The sequence below is a fragment of the Gobio gobio genome, assembly GCF_949357685.1.
Source record: "Gobio gobio genome assembly, chromosome: 13".
Taxonomy (NCBI): domain Eukaryota; kingdom Metazoa; phylum Chordata; class Actinopteri; order Cypriniformes; family Gobionidae; genus Gobio; species Gobio gobio.
The window spans coordinates 9,427,315-9,449,298 of NC_137106.1; the positions used below are offsets into that span (position 1 = coordinate 9,427,315).

The 21,984-nt window shown below is 37.3% G+C and overlaps 1 protein-coding gene across 1 annotated transcript in view; it reads right to left on the reverse strand.

The window, feature by feature from the left end:
* Positions 1-21,984, reverse strand: part of alk (ALK receptor tyrosine kinase) — a gene marked incomplete at both ends in the record, with an annotated part of 709,791 nt that overhangs the window by 493,952 nt on the left and 193,855 nt on the right. The gene's annotated exons all lie outside the window — the stretch shown is intronic.

Below are 21,984 nucleotides of genomic sequence, written 5' to 3' on the forward strand. Positions count from 1 at the left end.
CCGAGTAGTATTGCATCCTTCATATCTGCGAAGAGTCTTTAGTTTTATCAGATTTATAAAATCACAGATACACTGTGCTGATTCTTTCCGAAAACAGCCAAGCTCATGGAGGCGTGCAGTGGGTGGAGCTAAAGAGTCACAAGCCCACACACACACACACCTATGACACACACTCAATACATCATGGTATTATCCCTGGATAACTTTCTATTCACTATATGTTCATGTTGTTAACATTATGCACTTACGCGCCGAATGCCAACAAAACACAGACATTTGATCCAGTTTCACTCACCGCCCGCGGTTTCAACTCATGACTGGGAACAAACAAACACACTTGCAGGACTCCGTTGCTGCTCCGGGAAAACAAACTGCATCCACTGTTTCCTTAAGTGACATTGTTGATTTCATGGTCTAAAAACAAAATGACAGCGCTGCCGACGGTTCCCGTAACCCGAACAAAGCTCATTGATGAGCACGCTCTTGCTCTCGCTCATCCGGGAGAAGTGCCCATACAAGCAATTCCGCCCTTTATGACGTCATATAGGGCCATACTTTCCGAAACTCCTGAAGGAGTGTATTTGGCACAGAAATACTCTTGTCATAGCATAATATACTTGTCATATACTTGTTTTTTGAACATTTGGCCATGTTTAGCATGAGAATCCAACTCTTTAACCCCCTTGAGTCTGTGGTCGCGCCGGCGCGATCTGCTCTATTTTTCTTATCAGTGCCCAAGAGACTCAAATAGTCGTTTTTTATCATTCAGGCAAGTGTTATACATCATTATAATCTGTTATGTTTCTATTTTTTTTGTGTACAGTCACAATAAAAACAAAATGTTTTGCTTTTTGCAAAATAAAGAAAACAAACATGATGCGCGATCTGCAGCCTCTCTCTCAAAGACGTTCATTCATATAGTCTTCAGAAAAGGAACTCTAGCTTAGTGAATACTTGTCTCACAAACATGAGACATATTTCTAAAGAAACGCTGTGTAAATAAGTCAGAATGTATGAAATAGCATTAGACCCCCCCCCCCCTAACATTAAGTGTAATCATTATTATTTAGATAGTCTATAGAATAAAAGGATACTAGTTGTTCAATGAATTATGTTGTTGCCTTAATTTTTAATCTTAATTTAAAGTACAATCAACTTGGATGTTTAATTCATTTCAACATAGATAACATTAAACGGACTTAAAAATGAGTTGAATCTTGTATAACGTATAAAAGGTTGAAACTTGCTTAACTTATTTTGATGAGCTAAAGCAATGTAAAAACATATGTTGTCATACTGTAACTTATTGATCATATTACAGTGTAATTTATTTCACAATTTGTCTTCAAGTAAACAGTAAACTCCCTGTCTTCCCTTTAAGCAAGGTGTAATGACTCCAGGACACAGAATGAGTGAAGCAATAACAGATTCAGCTTGAATAGTTGCTTTAAGACTTCAGAAGCAACACACCTCAAGATGCATTTAGAGAAATGGAGTGCAGGGACCCGAAAAATTACTGTCTCTTTACACTCGGAAATAGCCGACGGCCTAACAGTTATTCAAACATGTGCGACAAAACACAGTGCCATTTCCTTTACCGTCCCTTAACACCAGCTGTGATAAATCTAACCAGTACCCCCCCCACCCCAAAAAAAGAGAAACCTGTGCCTGCTGGAGGTTTTTTGTCATGAGAGATTTAGTCTCTGCTCTGTGTGCTAACGCAGGTTTTCACCCATTCGTCACCCTGTCCCTTATCTGCCTTTTTCAATGTTCAGTGGGATCTTTCTACAGCGCAGATAATTCCAGGAAATGGCAGCCATCCCTTGTGATGACTAGGATTGGGGACAATAGATTTCACATCGGTGAAGGACACAGGCAGTCTGCTTTTTCGCCCCATTTATGGGTTTTGTAATTTAGAGAGCCGTACCGTTACCGACCACACTCTGACATAGCTTCTTCAAGGGCAAAGGGATACATCGCATCAAAGTTTTCCACAAGGCCACAGACTGAAACAGAATAGTACATTTTTAGCTAATGGTGTTCAATATAATATACAATTCTGCTCTTGTAGACTTCTGTCACGCGTGGTTGCTTTAGAGAGTGATGGCTTTAGGTGAGACCGGACATCTGAGGGCTTAAATACACAGGGGATGATTAACTGAAACAGAGCAGGTGTTAAGTAGGGATGGGACGATTACCGGTTTTAGGATAAACCACAATAAAACGTACAGATGGTTTCAGCTTTCTAAAAGGACCAAATCTGAGGTGTGGTCATATTTTGGCTTTTACAAAAGCCCTGAGGGAAACTTAATTGAGGATGGTCACCCTGTCTGCAGAACATGCAAAAATAAAGTTGCTGCAATAAGAGGAAACGCTTCAAATCTGCCGAGTCGTCTTCGTGACCATCACCCAACTGTTCTATAGTGAACGCAAGGCAAGTGGACTTTGACCTCAATACCAAAACTACGTCTGGGAAATAATTGGACACAAAATGTTGTTTTGAGCTGAAATTAATGTGAAGCTTCCGCAAAGAAAAGTTTGCAGCAAGCGGCTTTGAGCTAAAGACGAAGTAATACATACAAACAAAACTATTAAGGTTGACATTTAAGGGATAATAATGTATTATCATTGTACACTTATTACACAGATTTTTTTTTTTACCACATAAATAATTAAGGGGACATATTGAATTGAAATAGTTTAAAATTTTACCAACAAACAATCGTCTTACCAAACAATTGTCCAGACAAGATGATCACAACAATATTATAGTAATATTAATACTAAAGTCCTCTTTTCAATATTATTGTCACATATGCTCTGTGTCTGTCCTTGGACTTTTACGTCGAAGTGTTTCCTGTGCTTTATTTTGTAGTTCTTTGTAGTTTTTCATGTTGATTAGTCTCCCCAGGTGTTGTTTCCTCATTACTGTTGTTAAGCTTGTTTGACCCTGTGTATTTATAGCTCTTGTGTTTCATTTGCTCTCTGTCAGTTGTTGAATGTGATGGTCCTGGTTTTCTGTTAGCTTTTGTTTCTTGTTCTCCAAGTTTCCTTTCGTTTGTATAGTTGTTTCTTCATTAAACCCTGCACCTATATCCATTTCTCAGCCTGCTTTCCTCCGGACGTTACAGGAGACATGACCCATATGGATCCAGCAATTAGTTTAATTCGGCTCCGACAAGGCAACCATTCCCTCGAGAACCACACCAAAGACTTTTTGGATTTTGCCTACCTCAAAGACTTCCCAGACTTTGCCCTACATGGATGTACGTTTGGTGCGACTCATTCTAGTTTGACATTTAAACCATGCAAACTAGTTTGCATTTGGATCCAGCTTTCCCTTTTGTTTTTGAGTTCACCCTGTGTTACAATTATCAAAAACAGAGACGCAAGACGACAAGTTGCATTTAAATGAAATGAGAGAACGTGTCCGTTGTGATACATGTATGCGTGCTGTGCTATAATGAGTTGCCATTGACGACGGTCATTATAAGAAAGGAAATGCCACAAAACATGATCTTGCTCAAAAAAATGCATAGATCTGCGTGTTCTATTTGTTGTATGTTGATTTTCTAATATAGAACTTGTTGAAATGTTTTCAGTGTGTACATCTGTTCTTTTTGAACACTTTCATCTCATTTTAACCAAACTGTGATAATATTGAAAATAGTAATAATGTTGGTCGCTATAATCGTGATTTTACATTTTCAAACCGTCCCATCACTAGTGTTAAGTAATTAAGAACCATGGAAACTAAGGCCTGGGACACTAGATGATTTTCAAATCTTAACCGATTTTAAAACTGTGGGATACCACAGAAAAAAGGACAGTTTCAATTTTTTTTTTTTACATTATACTCCTTTGAATACACACACTAGAAGATTCATCTGGACTGTGAGACCACACACACCTGTCGATTGTAACATTTTCACAGTGGGATGAGATCTCACGAGACTCGCGAGATCAAACGTGACTTGAGGAGAAAAATCGAGGATGATCGACGTCGTCAGCTGGTTCTCTGAGTACTGTTTTACCGGAAGAAAAACAAAAGGAAAAAAAAAAAGAATATGGGTTATCTTTATCAATACTCCACTTTCGTGGCATGTTTGTGTCTTCCAAGTTTCAGTTATAGAAGCATATGCGGTTGGTAAAGCTCATCGGCAATCATGGTATCACGTCAGAGGCAAAAACAAAAATGTTTGATATTTACGATTTGGGATTGTGCGGACTCTGATGCAATTGGGAAAAGTAAAATAAATCGCAATGACACCACACAATTGAAGATTTTTTTTTAACAAAAAGTCTGTTGTGAGAAGCCTCGAATCGGGCCACACCCCCCGACCGCTCGGGAGTGCAAATCAGGCCCAAAATCTGCCTTAAAAACTTCAAGTGTGTGGCCAGCCTAACTGGCAAATCAGGCAGGCAAAACGGGAATCAAACACAGAAAACAAAAACAAAACGTAATAGTATGGAAGAGGAAGGCCACTACAGAGATAGAATGAGCTACTACCTGTTCTCACTCCCAAGGCGTCAAAATCTGAAGCATGTCAAGTGCCTTCCGTGTCACAATGAAGATGCTAAAGGCACCCCTAGGTGCCACTATATCGAAGCACAGGAAACCCCATTGATTTCAATGAGAAACCTTTGGTGCCATACACAGACGCATTGGGCATGGGAATGTTATCGTCATGATGAAATTATATATTGGGTTATGATTTTGCCATTATGACATGTTGGAGTGTTATTCTCAATTTAATCAGCCAACATAATTGCATTTACATTTATTTTATTTACACTATTTAGACACGTTTGAACATGTAACCCAATCCCACCCCATTCCTAAACCTACCCATTTGTGCATTATATGATATAAAACACAGGATATAACAGGCAGATAGGAAATCACTGACAGTGTGAATGAACCAAAATCAAACCATCACGGGAGAAATCTCACAGATTTCATCCAAAATATCTTAATTTGTGTTCTGAAGATGAAAGAAAGTCTTACGGGTTTGGAACGACATGAGGGTGAGAAATGAATGACAGAATCTTCATTTTTGGGTGAACTATCCCTTTAAGTATACTTTTAAAAAGTGCACTTTGTATGTTTTAATAACCGTTTGTTGTGCTTTAAAAAAGTCACTCATTTTGATGTGTTGACTAACCTACTAAAGCACTTGTAAAGTACTTGATTATAATTATTTGATATAGCATTTCATATATTTTAAATGTAGTACATTGGAATTACAATGAGCAATTAAAATATATATTTAAATGACATACCAGCTTCCATAGAAATTACATTAAAGTAGGGTTAAAGTATTATGTTCATCATTAAAAAAAACACTCTTAAGTAATTGCATTTAACAAAAATGTAAACTATAATACACTTTCATTTAATTGCAATAAACATGCAATTAAGTCTCACACATAATCACATTCTTTTAGTGTAATAGTATGATGAAGTGTACTTTTCCACCAAATTATTTTTAATTAATACTGCAATGAGACCTTCAAACATCTGTGATGCACAGAATACTCTGCTATGATATTGTGTAGGCATCTGCAGTAATTTCATCTGATTTGTCCAATACTTAGAGCTAAATTGATTGTATCATTACAACACCTGGCTAAATTAAGAATTCAAAAGGCACAAAAAACATTCTTCAAAAGTTGAACATTTACAAACAAATAAGCAGGTGTTCACCGTTGTTTTCCCGCATCTCTCGACAGCACTGCGAAACCCACAGCGAAACTCACCATTTTTTCCAGATATTTTTCTCATTTCCAATCTGTTTATCTCATCAGTTGGAAACCCCCCTAACACTCATCTCAGTGATTGAGAATATATTGTGTAATTTGATGCCAAATTAAAATCTCCTCACAAGTTTTAGATGAAAGTCTCAACGGCAACCGTGTACATGTAAAAAAACGTCTTGAAACACTTGAGCTAAGAAACCGTCTTCCAGGGATATACATGACTGTACAATAAATTTGCTGTATTGTATATTGCATTTTTTAATATGTTGACGCAACTTATGCAATTAAATAAAACATGTGACGGCTATTTTTATATCAGAACCATCAGAACTGATTGAAAATTATCAAAGCTAAACAAATGTCACTCTAAAACACACAAAAGTTCTGCTGTTAATAAAAAAATTATGAAAAATATAAATAAATAAAAAACACACAACTGATAGAATTACTGTATTACTGCGAACACCTATGGTGCATCTTTACATGTCAGATTGCTATTATTATTATTATTTTTATTATTATTAAAGATTGTGACCATGGACCACAAAACTAGTCATAAGGGTCAATTTTTTGAAATTGAGATGTATACCTCATCTGAAGCTGAATAAATAAGCTTTCCATTGATGTATGGTTTGTTAGGATAGGACAAATTTGGCCGAGATACAAATTTGAAAATCTGGAATATGAGGGTGCAAAAAAATCTAAATATTGAGAAAATCACCTTTAAAAAGTTGAAGTTCAAATGAAGTCCTTAGCAAAGCATATACTACTCATATATGTCTACGGTAGGAAATGTACAAAATATCTTCATGGAACATGATCTTTACTTAATAGCCTAATGATTTTTGGCATAAAAGAAAAATAGATTATTTTGACCCATACAATGGCTATTTCCACAAATATACCTGTGCGACTTATGGCCGGTTTTGTATTCCAGGGTCAAATTTAGTAATATGGTATTAGCAATACATTAGAAGGGTGTTTGGGAAACAACTACAACTAACTATGCAATTTTTTACCTGATTGCTTGATTGAACTATTTGAAGTTATTTTATTTAGCAGTCAATTATCCATCATATAAAAATCACCATTATTTTGTACAGCCATTGCACATAACAGATACAATCATTTAATTACACCTTTCAGCGTGTTTAATCACTGAAACTAACCCAACCTGATTACAGTTGAAACGCATAACTGATTAAACATTACTGAAAGGAACTCTGTCCATAATTTTCTCTTCTGATCTCTAGAACAGATAAACAGATGTCCATTTCTGAGTACCCTACATGCTGATGAAGTATGTGACAATTAAGGATTTTGTAATGAGCAGTAAATGCAAATATCCCCCTTTGCAATTAATTGATTCTCTGCTCGTTTCCTGTGAAGGAACCCAAAGCCGCAGTGTTATGGGATAATTAGACAGAAAGAGGACTGGCCCTGACGAGAGGTTTATTAACGTGCGAGAGAATGATGGCGGCACATCTTTGGCCACTGAATGAAATGAGATGAAAATTGCTCTAGCCTGGGGGGAGCTGCAGGAGGGTCGGCTCCGTGCTGGGTGGGCAGAGTAAGAGCAAAGCTGGAATCCCGGTCTCGCCACATCCATCTCTCCCTCTCCCATGGGACTTCTAACCCCAGGCATTGTTTTAATCACCACAGAGGCATCTCCTTATCTTCCTTCCTATTTTGTCCCCAACTGTCTCATGTCCCTGTCCCTTGTCACAAATTATTCAGCATCTTTTCTTAATGTTTTGTGCATTTTTGCATTTATCCTTCGCTGCCTATATTATATTTACCTTGTTTCCTCTGCTTGAGATGCAAGGAATCCCAGCAAAATGTCAGAATAAATGCCATCTGAGAGCAGAGTGTCATGCTTTTTATGGTAGATTTTGGGTCCATCCATCTATCCATCCATCCATCCATCCATCCTATATAAACATTTTAGATATAAATTTTAGATACAAACCAAAACATTTTCATCATTGTAGGATGTAAGAGAGTTTTGACAATTGAAGACTTTTTTTCAAATGTGTGTATGGTTTATAACATTTTTAATAGTTTTAATAGTCAATCCATCCATCCATCAATCCATCAATCCACCAATCCACCAATCAACCAAATCACCAATCCATCAATCCACCAATCCATCCATCCATCCACCCACCCACCAAATCAATCAATCCATCCATCCACCGACCAATTCACCAATCAATCCATCCATCAATCCACCGATCCATCAACCAATCCACCGATCCGTCGACCAATCCACTGATCCATCAACCAATCCGTCGACCAATCACTGATCCATCAACCAATCCACCGATCCGTCGACCAATCCACCGATCCATCAACCAATCCACTGATCCGTCGACCAATCCACCGATCCATCAACCAATCCACCGATCCGTCGACCAATCCACTGATCCATCAACCAATGCACCAATCTACCGATCCATCAACCAATCAACCAATCCAACCATCAACCAAACCACCAATCCACAAATCAACCAATCCACCAAATCAATCAATCAATCCATCCATCCATCCACAGACCAATCCACCAATCCATCAACCAATCCACCGATCCGTCAATCCACCAAATCAATCAATCCATCCATCCACCGACCAATTCACCAATCAATCCATCCATCAATCCACTGTTACATCTACCAATCCATCCATCCATCCATCAATCAATCCACCGATCAACCATTCCACCAATCCACCAAATCAATCAATCCATCCAACGACCAATTCAACAATCAATCCATCCATCAATCCACCAATCCATCTACCAATCCATCCATCCATCCATCCATCCATTAACCAACCAATCAACCAATCCATCAATCCACCAAATCAATGAATCCATCCACCGACCAATTCACCAATCAATCCAACCATCGATCCACTGATCAATCAACAAATCCACCGATCCGTCAACCAATCCACCAATCCATCAAACCAACCCACCGATCCATCAACCAATCGACCGATTTATCAACCATTCGATCGATCAATCAATCAATCAACAAATTAATCAATTCACAAATCAATCAACAAATTCATCCATCCATACATCCAAATTATATATAAAAACTACACCCCAGTGGAAAAAGTATAATTATCTTGGGTATAATTTATGCGAACAATATGGTTTCTAACTGTAGCATTTCATCCAAACTAGTCAAGTCAACTTTATTTATATAACACTTTTAACAATACAGATTGTTTCAAAGCAGCTTTACAGTGTTAAACAGGAAAATAATGCAGCATAATTTTATTCAGCCGTCCATCCATTCTGGAGAAAAAATGTCATCAGGTCATTTCAATTATCATACAGTGACAGTGTGGGCTTTAGATCAGTAATTAGAGCAGTAATTTAGTTTATATGGTTAATTTAGTTTAATAATTAGATTTATTTCGATATTTGGTTGAAAAATTTAGAAAAAATTTGAGTCCCCAACTGAGCACGCCAAGCCAGAGGCAACAGTGGCAAGGAAACCAAAACCCCATCAGGTGACCTACTGGAGAAAAATAATCCTTGGGAGAAACCAGGCTCAAGAGAAAGAGAAAATTAGCGTCTTTGCATGCTCCTGGTAACACTCAGTTCTGTATTCTCTATCATATCTCTATCATTTCTTACTTGTCTACAAATAAATCGCCTAGGAAGTGCAGCATGCATTCTTTGCATTTCATGCAACGCTTCCACAGAAAATGCTGTTCTTTGTGAAATGGTATGGTGGTCAATCTAAAGACACGAGTCAATAACACAGATAATTGCTGATGCTGAGACAATGCCTAGCAGTGGTAAACAGCTATTGTTAGTACTCAAAGTGGTACTTCTTATAAATGACAAACGTACAGAGGTTCAGATCCAAAAGATGAAAAGGAACCCGTGGGGGCAGTGTAATGGATCTCGGATTTGGACCAAGAAATTGTGAAAACAGCCTAAAAGAAATTACCATCAAACCAAACCAAAACATTGTTTTATACACATGATGCTTGTTTATGCCAAAAACAATGAAATACTTGCACGATTCAAGTCAAAAATCTTGATTCAGTGTTTTGCATTTAAATTGCTCTCATACAGCACTATGAAATTTTTTTTTGGGATGCTTCACTAACCTAATGTGGTGGTACAGGTACAGAAGTGAAGAAGATCAGACGACTGAGAAAGATGAATCTTGAAGAAAAAAGCAAGACGGCTTTAGTAGTGAATCTCAAAATGGATATGCCGCTGAAACTTTTTCTTGCTCATCTTATATAGGTAATGGCTGTTTCTTCAGTTGGTGTGAGGGTGTCTGAAGGCTGAGTGGAATGGATTTGGGTTCTTACAGACCACAACGTTCTTTATTGATTTGCTCTAAATGTTAGAAAGAAATAGAAAAAATTAAGTCTAGGAGAACTAGAAAAAGTTGAAGAAGGATCGAAACAAAGAAGAGAAATTATTAAGTGAGTTAACTACTGGAATGGCCAATATCGGTTTGAACTTCTCTCGTGTTATAGGGACTGAGCCGTCTCATCAATGTGCTACAAACAGAACTGAGCAAACCACACTCTTACATGACACCGTTTTCAACTAAAAACTAGGAACTTTTTATCCAGCTTATGCTGCCTTCACATGCTCTCGGAATTATCGTAATTACGAGTTTCCTAGGTAAAAATTTAACCTGAAGCCCTCCCATTTCAAAAATTGAAGGCGATGAGCTCGTAAAGACGACTTCAGAAGTGGGAATTATCAAATTTCTGATAACACGTGAAGGCGGCATTAAACCAGCTCATGACCAGCTAAGGACCATCTTAAACCAGCTCAAACCAGCTGCTATGCTTTAAAACATATACCTAACCAGCATATGCTGTTTTTTTCAACAGGGGACAACAGCGTTTTGGGGCCTGAAAATGCAAACCTTTGAAAACTGACGTTTTGGATAACGACACTTTTATTGTCTACAAAAAATAAACTACAAAAACGTGTGCATGCATAGCTTATACGTCTTCAGTCTATAGCTGAAAAGTGTTTCTTTACAAAGGGATATCGCCAATTACTGGCATGGCATGCAGAATACAGTGTGTTTTTAGCCATTTTCAGGGATCCATGTGAATGCCGTCTGTACATGAAACATGTTTTTAGTTTTTAGTACATCATTGTCGTGCAAAAATACCCTTAAAGTCATTCCACAGCAGCATCAAGGTCATGGGTTTGATTTCCAAGGAACACATATTGATTAAAATGTATAGCCTGAATGCACTGTAACTTGATTTGGATAAAAGCGTCTGCATAATGCACAAATGTAATTTACATTATTTAACGAGGAATAACAGCCATTTCCCAAACTAGCATAGAGATATTAAGTGGAACACACACACAAACACACACGCACACAAGAACACACACACACACACACACGCGTATCTGGTTCACTATCTTTGTGGGGACTTTCAATAGACATGATTATTTTTATACTGTACAAACTGTATATTCTCTCCCCTTACTCTAACCCTACCCATCACACAAAACTACAGGCATTATTAAAAAAAAAAAAACTCATTCTGTAGGATTTATAAGCTTGTTTCCCCTTAATTTAGGTTCCCACGGTGACACGAGTCCCCATGACTTCAGGTGGTCTCCACTGGGATAGAAAAACATGAACACACACACACACACACACACACACACACACACACACACACACACACACACACACACACACACACACACACACACACACACACACACACACACACACACACACACACACACACACACACACACACACACACACACACACACACACACACACACACACACACACACACACACACACACACAAATGAATCATTACAGAATCTGCCAAATCAAAAGTTGTTAAACTAAAAACAGAACATCTCTAGGAGATTGTGAAGCCAACATGAAAATTATGAAGAAAAAAAAAACATACTGCCAAATATGGAAACTGGATGTTATCTTTTCGAGGTGTGAAAGTAACTGATTAAATATGGTTTATTAAAGGATATTAAATTACAATCAAGAAACAAGCATAATTAAGGCTATTTGTTAAATTCAATAAGTTATGTTCATCAAATGAATGCTACATAATTAAAGTTTCTCAAGTATTAACTTTATACTCATGGTTTGCATTGGCTTTGCAATAATTTTGACATCTATTAATTTATTTTTCGCATCGTGTCTGATAAAGTGGAGGAGAACAAGAAAGATCTGTTGAGGAAGTGTGTATAAACTTACACATGGTCTGAAGCTGAGAATGGAGTTATGATAAGGTCATTTAAAAAAAACAATGTGGCAAAAGGATAACTTAAATCTCTGGTTTAATGTATTGCACTTTAGCAAAATCTGCAGGCGTACAGTAGATATCCCTTTCTATTTGGAGAAAAGAAGGAAGGGGAAGATGGGGAAGAATGGCAGATCAGGCAAACAAGGTGAAGGTCAGCCTAGCAATATGAGCAGAAGAACAGAAATTGGCTTCTTGGCACCAATGTCTAAAATCCCGTTACTGCTTCTGCTAGTCAATCCTCTTTATTGATTTGTTGCTGCGATTGTATGGTTTTAGAGCTAAGAGTGCAGGACTTGCTCAGTAAGAACAAAAGAAATGGGTAAAGATGAAAAGAATACAACGCTGCCCTGGTTTCAAGTGATTTCAGAGAGGATAACAAAGAACAGCATGTGTCTCAAAAATATGCATGTGGTTATTACAAGGCCATTGCAGGGCTTTAGAAATAATACAACACAATAGTACTAGCTGATATGATATCATTGTATTTCATTTAATAACTATGGGTAATCATACCTATGATTTCTTTGTGAATTATTTAAATATTTTTATAAGATCTAATTTAAAATGCATGTGGGTGAACAGAGTGACCAACAATAAATATTTTCTTTCTTTTTTCTTCCTCTGTTAAGAGTAACAAAGGACGTAACTTGTGTTAGGCAGGCACTGAATTATTAAAATTGAATATGTTTTCAATAAGATTTTGGAAATCATTTCTGTTAGTGAACAGTTTTTTTTTTCTTAACAGTTTGACATACAAAATGCATCTCCAATTATAGAATCCCTCATGTGTCAAGTTCTTATAAATGCACTCTTTGTATTCATGTTTAAATGCATTAACTCCAGAAATGTCATGTGGTGTAACCATCAAATTAAAAATAAAAACATTGCAAGCATTAATTTCAAAACACATATTTTCAAGGTAAAAGTGTTTGTATTTCCCCCTTGCAAATTTCTATTGGTTGCACCACATGACCACATGATTTTGATTACATAAAAAAAGTATATATACAGTGAGGAAAAAAATCACAATGTATGTGATTGTTATGATACAGCATTTGTATGATACAGCTGCAAATAAGTATTTGAACACCTGTCTATCAGCTAGAATTCTGACCCTCAAAGACCTGTTAGTCTGCCTTTAAAATGTCCACCTCCACTCCATTTATTATCCTAAATTAGATGCACCTGTTTGAGGTCGTTAGCTGCATAAAGACACCTGTCCACCCCATACAATCAGAAAGAATCCAACTACTAACATGGCCAAGACCAAAGAGCTGTCCAAAGACACTAGAGACAAAATTGTACACCTCCACAAGGCTGGAAAGGGCTACGGGGAAATTGCCAAGCAGCTTGGTGAAAAAAGGTCCACTGTTGGAGCAATCATTAGAAAATGGAAGAAGCTAAACATGACTGTCAATCTCCCTCGGACTGGAGCTCCATGCAAGATCTCACCTCGTGGGGTCTCAATGATCCTAAGAAAGGTGAGAAATCAGCCCAGAACTTCACGGGAGGAGCTGGTCAATGACCTGAAAAGAGCTGGGACCACCGTTTCCAAGGTTACTGTTGGTAATACACTAAGACGTCATGGTTTGAAATCATGCATGGCACGGAAGGTTACCCTGCTTAAACCAGCACATGTCTAGGCCCGTCTTAAGTTTGCCAATGACCACTTGGATGATCCAGAGGAGTCATGGGAGAAAGTCCTGTGGTCAGATGAGACCAAAATAGAACTTTATGGTCATAATTCCACTAAACGTGTTTGGAGGAAGAAGAATGATGAGTACCATCCCAAGAACACCATCCCTACTGTGAAGCATGGGGGTGGTAGCATCATGCTTTGGGGGTGTTTTTCTGCACATGGGACAGGGCGACTGCACTGTATTAAGGAGAGGATGACCGGGGCCATGTATTGCGAGATTTTGGGGAACAACCTCCTTCCCTCAGTTAGAGCATTGAAAATGGGTCGAGGCTGGGTCTTCCAACATGACAATGACCCGAAGCACACAGCCAGGATAACCAAGGAGTGGCTCTGTAAGAAACATATCAAGGCTCTGGCGTGGCCTAGCCAGTCTCCAGACCTAAACCCAATAGAGAATCTTTGGAGGGAGCTCAAACTCTGTGTTTCTCAGCGACAGGCCAGAAACCTGACTGATCTAGAGAAGATCTGTGTGGAGGAGTGGGCCAAAATCCCTCCTGCAGTGTGTGCAAACCTGGTGAAAAAACTACAGGAAACGTTTGACCTCTGTAATTGCAAACAAAGGCTACTGTACCAAATATTAGGGGGGGGGGGGGGGGGTTAGATTATGTCTCTCACAGTGGACATGCACCTACGATGACAATTTCAGACCCCACCATGATTTTTAAGTGGGAGAACTTGCAAAATAGCAGGGTGTTCAAATACTTATTTTCCTCACTATACATATATATGCATTATACATTATTATTAGTTTTCTTTTCAATAATGTTGAGACTTTTTCATTATCATATTAAGACAAATGTATCACTTTTTTAAGAAGTGTACTTAAGTCATTGTATGTATGAAATGCGTTTTTTTGTAGTTTTGTATAAATGAACAGAAAAGACATGAGTATCATGTTATTTATATGGTACATACACTCTAAAAAATGCTGTGTTAAAAATAACCCAAGTTGGGTTGAAAATGGACTAACCCAGTGACTGGTTTGTTTTAACCCAGCAATTGGGTTGTTTTAAGCAAACAACCCAATTGCTGGGTTAGTCCATTTTCAACCCAACTTGGGTTATTTTAACCCAGCATTTTTTAGAGTGTATAATACTGTACGTCCACAATTTTGACAATCAACCCAAATGGATCAAATTAACCATGATGCATTGTTTTTTCCCCCTCTCATACAACCTGTTTCACTTGGAAATATGCATTATAAAACATTAGTTGTGAACACAGGTTGATTTTTAGGACTGAACACAATTATTAACACAATGGGAAACACACACACACACACACACACACACACACACACACACACACACACACACACACACACACAACATGAGTTTCAGGTTACAATCCGGTCCTAAATGCCAGGGGAGTCATGTCTTTCATTGAAAGCAAAGTGGTTTAGAATGAGAACTACTTCCAGTGGGAGACTCAGTCACCCCAGTCCAGTCTGAGAGGTCCACCCCTCTGGGCAAACGTCCCGTTGGCACATTACTCATGCCGGAGGATGTAGAATGAAAAAGGATGCTGGAGTCAGTGAAGAGCTGTGGGAGCTTAAACAGAGAGGCTCTTTCTTTGATTGGGAAGTTCCTGCCTTTTTCACCTCGCAATTTCATTGAGTATCACACCTGGAGATATAAGGCAATTTCCCCTACCCAAAGCCCATTCTGTGTTCTTAAACATAGACATTAGCGCTCCGAGTTTTGAGTTTAATCATAAAAGGCATCCTGGAACCACAAAATTGGTGTGAAATTAACAATAAGCTCTTAATTATCTCATCTAGGAAGCTAAGTCAAATCTTGATAGCGGCGGTTTTCCGTTTGGCAAGTGCACTTTCTGTTCACACCACCTAAGGCAACCTTAAATTCCATTATTATTTTAATTCTGGCACAGTCGTGAAGATCAGGCAGAAACTGGATTGATTTAATCTTCTTGTCCATGCTCATGCCAACATGATTAAGATGGAAACGATAATGCAGCCATCTCTCTCAGAAATGAACAAATGATGAAAAACAGCAATGGCTCAGACATGCTTCTTATAGGGGATAAGGAGACTATCTAACCTGTGTATCCCAGCCTAGAGTCCACTGGAATCACTACTTCTTGTGTACTTCTGTGTAAGTCTCCGAGATATAGAGTGTACATCCCCACTTACACCCATCAAATTCAGCTCTGACCTGCAGTTTCTGAACCTCAGTGGGGAACCGTGGCGGCCCCAAGCGGCCCGCTCAGACTACAATGAAAAACAGATAACATCTGCACTCGGCTGCCAAAACCAGACAGATGGTGAACAAGGGTACATTGGGAGGGAGGAGAAGGAGGAAACGGTACCACGAGACTCAGTTTACAGCACCGACAGCCTTTCCAAGGTTTACCTGACGCATAAGAGACCCATCAAATTTATCAGCAGTGCTTTTCATGTCATCATCTAGCAGCAGGAGTGAGGGATATCTTGATTTCAGAGGGAACCCTTTGTAGCCAATAGCTAGATTAGAACTAAAAGTAAAGCAATCTGAATGGCAATGTAGAAACCATTTAAAAACTGATTCCTAGAAGAGTTAATACAGATTAAATGTGATCTAAGCAAAGGAACGGAAGCATAATAGAAAAATGTACAGGTTTACCCAGTCTAGGGACCTACCATACAACTGGCGCAATGTGACGACATGCGCGAGTGTTTTTTGCTAGTATCAGCCCGACGCAGTTATCATTTTCACATCCAGCGGCAAGTTGTTAAATAGCAAATGTACTCCCGCCCATCTGTTCACCCATGGGCGTGCTGGTCTGAAAACCAGGTGTGTTCAGCCGCATTGTTGGCACGTTGCGATTTTGAGGAACTCAAAACAACTATTTTTTGTTATTTAAAGGGTGCATTGGTAATATACACCTATAGGCGGGTGCACAATGCGCTTAACACTCTTCTTATTACACACACAGCAGCACACAAACATTTTTAAATATTAAAAATAAAAGGATTCCTCTCTAGAGAAGTGTTCAGTTTTTCCACTTGAAAATTCCACCATGTAAACAGCGAATCCGCCATGGTACAAGCGCGACTGGCTTTTAAAGGGAATGGGAGATGAGACTCTGATTGGTTTATTGGACGGTATGTCCAAAACACATCCATGACTCATTAAGAGACTAGGTACAACCCTTTTAGACCATGCACCTGGCCCGCCAACTGTTTTTTCTGTTGTTAAACTAGCAAAAGTGTATACGGATTCGCCCTAAGTGCACCTGCGCCATGCACTTTAGACCATGCGCTTCAGATCATGCGCTCAGATCGTTAAATAGGACCCATAGAGTGATATACTTATATTTATATGCATTTTGTTGCTATACTACAGTCACCTATACTATTATAAAGATCTCACTGATTTACATTAAATTATATTCATATTTTATCTGACATTTTGGACATATAATTATAGGTAACTGTGCCAAACTGCATGTTTTTATTCATACATACATACATTACATACGTGCATGCATACATACATACATACATACATATATACATACATAAATCAATAAATAAATACGGAAAAATAAATAAACAAACAATAAATAAATCAATAAAATTATCCGTATTAGGGATGGTTCATTTAAAGTGTACTATATGTAAAAATACCCTTTGATGGTTAACCTTTGGTTAAAAAAAATATAAAAATGTAAATATTAAATGTTTTAAAAATTCAAAAAATCTAATAAATGGGGGAATGTTGTTTTATAATTATATATTTAATAACATGAATTAAATTAACAGTCAAATCAAAAATGGTTCAGACACCAGACGGATGTTTTACTAGTGTGTACAGGACACTCTAGTTCATTTATGTAAGTGAGGATAGCAAAATAAAGTAAACTGTGACATATTATACCCAAAAATTGATCAAAATTTAGGATCAAAATTATTCAGAAACTTTGACTTCGCTGAAGTGTTTTTTTCTTTAATTGCTAATGTGACCTTTTACACCACAGACTGAACAAAATGAAGCATTGCTGGTCATTGGTTGAACTAAATTGGTATTATCTAATGGTGTACTTAAATTTAACAGCTGACAGCTGATTGGTTGATTGTAATCCATTACATACCTCTCTATCATCAAGTTATCTGACATCCTCAAGATGAATTTGTTCTGACACAGTTTAACTCCGAGTTCTAGTCATATTGTATTACCATTTTCTAAACATAATAATGTGAGAAAATGTTGAAGGTGTCTGAATACATTTTGGTTTGACAGTACCTGAAACGTTGTTCCATATGCCTTTAAACTGTTTAAACACCAACGGTCAACATCAACAAAGAACTGGTACAAAAAACACAGGAAGTTGACTAATCAAGTTTTCTGCAATCCAGTTGGCACAACATCCTCATTGGAGAAATAGAGAAGCAGAAGAAGAAAAAGCCTTTGTTAGTGTAGTTTTAAACTGAAAAAAAGCTGATTCAAAAAACAAGCCCTGGGGATTCTTGTTCCAGTAATGAGGTTACAGTCCCATGTGCGGTACAGTCAGAACTCACACAGCTCATGGGTTTTCCTCTGGAGAAGCAGACACCCTTGGGAGAGCACTGCTTTCGCACAGGGATGCTTCTTTTATACTGCAACCTGTTAAATATGCACAAACATGTGCCTAATTGTTTGAGATAATTGTCCCACATATTCTTAATCGCACAGCCTGTTCTGTTTGCATGTGGGTGGCATGCTTTTTGATCTCCCTAAAGAGTATCGACACCGTGGCCCTTTCAATATTGCTCTGTCTGGTGGTGCCAATAATGTATAATATCTAACAATGAATATCTGTTAGCATTCCCATACATCTGAACGGGAGTTGCTTGTCAATAGAGCCTGATAGACCGTCCTGTTTTCTTTCCTGTTCCCTTCACTTTTCCAATATTCCACATCAATATTTCAGTTGTGCGCTTCATCTTCGTGTATAGTATAAAATCACACAGAAGAGAGTACACAAATTGAAATGAACCTTCAGTCTGAACTATTGCAAACGATGGGAGTGTTTGGGAAACCTGCAGGACACTTTGGGAAACCTGTTTGGTGTTTGATACCGCCGATGGTGCATACATTACACACTGTAGCTTTAAATCAGGTATAACAAACTACTGTTGTTGCTGTAAAGAGGTTTTGTGCTCTGTGTTGGGGAAGGGTCACTGGGGTCGAGTGAGCCCTGGAGCATATCCAAACCTGCACTTTCCCTGCAGCAATATCTGTAAGACTACCATAGCTGGATATTTTTCAAAGAAAAGGCTTTTGCAGCTGTATTCATGAAATGTTATAAATAAATACTGATTCAAACTGAGACATTCGTGAAAATCTATGCCATCAGATCAATAAAGGGGCCCAAATTGTGTCTCCCGAGCTCTTCTGCTCACTTAACCTCAGCTATAAAAACCTCACAATACATTATGAGTATTATTACAGCAGCATCTCTAGCTGACAGGGTGATCAGCTAGTTTCCACAGAACTTTACAGAATGCACAATTTCGCAGTAGGTGTACTTACAGCGTACTTACCAAACAACGTACAGGGTAATTTAAGGTTACTACATGGGATAAGGTTAGGTTTTGCAGTAAGTTCAGGGTTATTACTTGGTTATCGTACCACTTCACATTCGCCCCCTCTTTGTATTTGCATACATAGACACGCAGTGAAAAATAACTTGTGCAGTTTACATTGATTTAAATATCGATCAGAAGAAATGTTTATTGAGCAGCAAATGAGCATATAAGGATGTTTTTTGAAGGATCATGAGTAATGGCTCTTGAACATTCAGGAAGAAACACACAGGAATGAATTACATTTCTATTAAAATAAAAAACAGTAAAAATGTAATATGTTTTTTTTATCAAATAAATGCTGTCATATATTTTATTTTTAATAAACATTATTTTTATTATTATTATTATTATTATTATTATTATTATTATTATTATTATTATTATTATTATTTCAAGGAATCCCTGGTAGAAGAGACTTGTATGTCAATGGGATTATTTCCTGGTAAAATAAAGGATAACTAAATTATTATTATTTTTTAAATAATTTTCCCCTCTACACTGTACATCCAACAGTGACTAACTGTTTTTAGTAAAAACGTAACTTAATTGTAAAAATCTAGTAATCTGTACTATTCACATACTATTCCTTGTTTACTCAGAAAACCCAAGTTAAGATTAATTGATTGGTTTGAGTGCCATTTGTCAAGCAAAAAATTTTAAAAAAAACCTCACCATTATGGTGATCAGTGTTCCCTTTGGTTGGGCACTTGGAACATTCATATTATTATAACTCACAAGAAATCACAGTTATATGGATTCAAAGGAAGGGAAGTAATAAATAGGTTGCTTTTAAAAGTTGACCTAGCTTCTTGCTGAATAATTAACTATAGTTAATGATTTAGTCAGAAATTAGGTCACCCTATTAAAAGCAACCTATGTAATCTTTATATCGTATCATGATCGTTTACAATTTTATTGCTAACACTAACGTCAAACACCTTGTTTGGGTTGATAATCCCTGTATATTTGTGGCAATATCTTGCAATTGATCATGCTGTAGTCACACACAGACTTCAACATTCAGCATGCAGAACAAAACAACAGTAACAAACATGGTAGCTATACTAAGTCAAGAGTATATCTGAAGTAAAAGATCAAGTACTCCCTACAGTTCTTTTTTAGTTACTAGAACTCTTGTGAACTATACTAACTAATCATTTGTTAACATACAATTCCTATTTAACTTTACTTGTTTGTTTTTAAGGCAATCGGTTTGCATGCTTTTTTAAGTAAGTGTAGCTAACTAGATTTTACAGTGTACCTACAACTATAGGTAGTTGCAAACCTTTCTACAATGTAAAAAAATATCCCCTTGGTTTTACTCCAAAAAAATGTAGGCAACTATTTGCATTAGACTTCTAAGTATTTGGAACTCATCTAATTTGTGTTTGACCAAATAGACTTTACATGTTTTCAACATACACCCTTAAGTCATTTTAACTAAATTGTCCTCGTAAACACAACTCAAATACTTTGTGTATCAGAAACATAAGTCAAATAAGCGTCAATAGATGTAAAAAATAACACAAGTGAATACACTTATACGACATGCATTAGTTTTATTTCACTATATGTAATAAGCAGTATGCAGAAGAGACAAACCACAATACTGCTATAAACTCTTGCTGATTAAACAAAGCAATTCATATGATGCACTGTGCCTGTCATCAGCCTAACGTCAGGCTCCATTTGTTACCACGATGGTAAACCCCCAAACTCCAACATGACAAAAACGTTTCTAAATCCCAACTTAATAGAACATAACACAATATTAACAAGCCATCTACTTCATTTATCTTGCTTAAAAACATAAGATAAATAAATTCAACATTTTCTCTTCCAATTAAATCTCACGCAAAGCATTCTGGGAACTAGACATCTCCTTACCCCCAGTGAGTAGATTGTACACAATAAAATTAAGTTTTGATAAAATTTTCATTTAAATATATTGATCAAGCAGCAAACATCCTCGAAACAACAACTGCCACGCCTGATGTGGACAACGCGCTTATAAAATTACCCTAAAATATGAAATATTATAAAAATTGATATATTTATGTTGCAATATTATGGAAGAATACATCATCGCCATGTGAAAAGCGTTCATTGTATCAGCCAAACCCAGCAGTAAATATTTTAAGTAAATGTAACTTAAAGGGGTCATGAACTGCGTTTTTTCTTGGGGTGCACTTATAATGTTAGAATGCTTTTTACATCAAAATGTTTTAATAATTTATAAATAAAAGGCATTTTTTCTATCCTGATTTTAGCCTTCTGATCTGAATGCTCCGTTTTAAGGGGCGTGTCTACTGAGAGACTTCAGTGTAAACGCCCACTGCTGTGATTGGCTGACATCTTTGCATTTGAAATAGTATTACTCCCTCTTTTAGTTAGTTTTTACAATTACAGCTCTCATGATTAACTAATCGTGAAAAGTGTTGCATTACATTTAGATCTATGGCATTATATTTAGATCTATGGCATTATATTAAGATCGTGGCATGAAAGGTTGCAGTGATGATCATTGTAGCCGATCACAGCATGAAAGCAGTGATTTTGTCATTGCAACTCAGTTTCTGTACACTAACGAATGCTTTCATCTTCACTAACAGTGCAAACGTGATATAGTTCAGAGATTCGTTGAATAAAACGGGAGT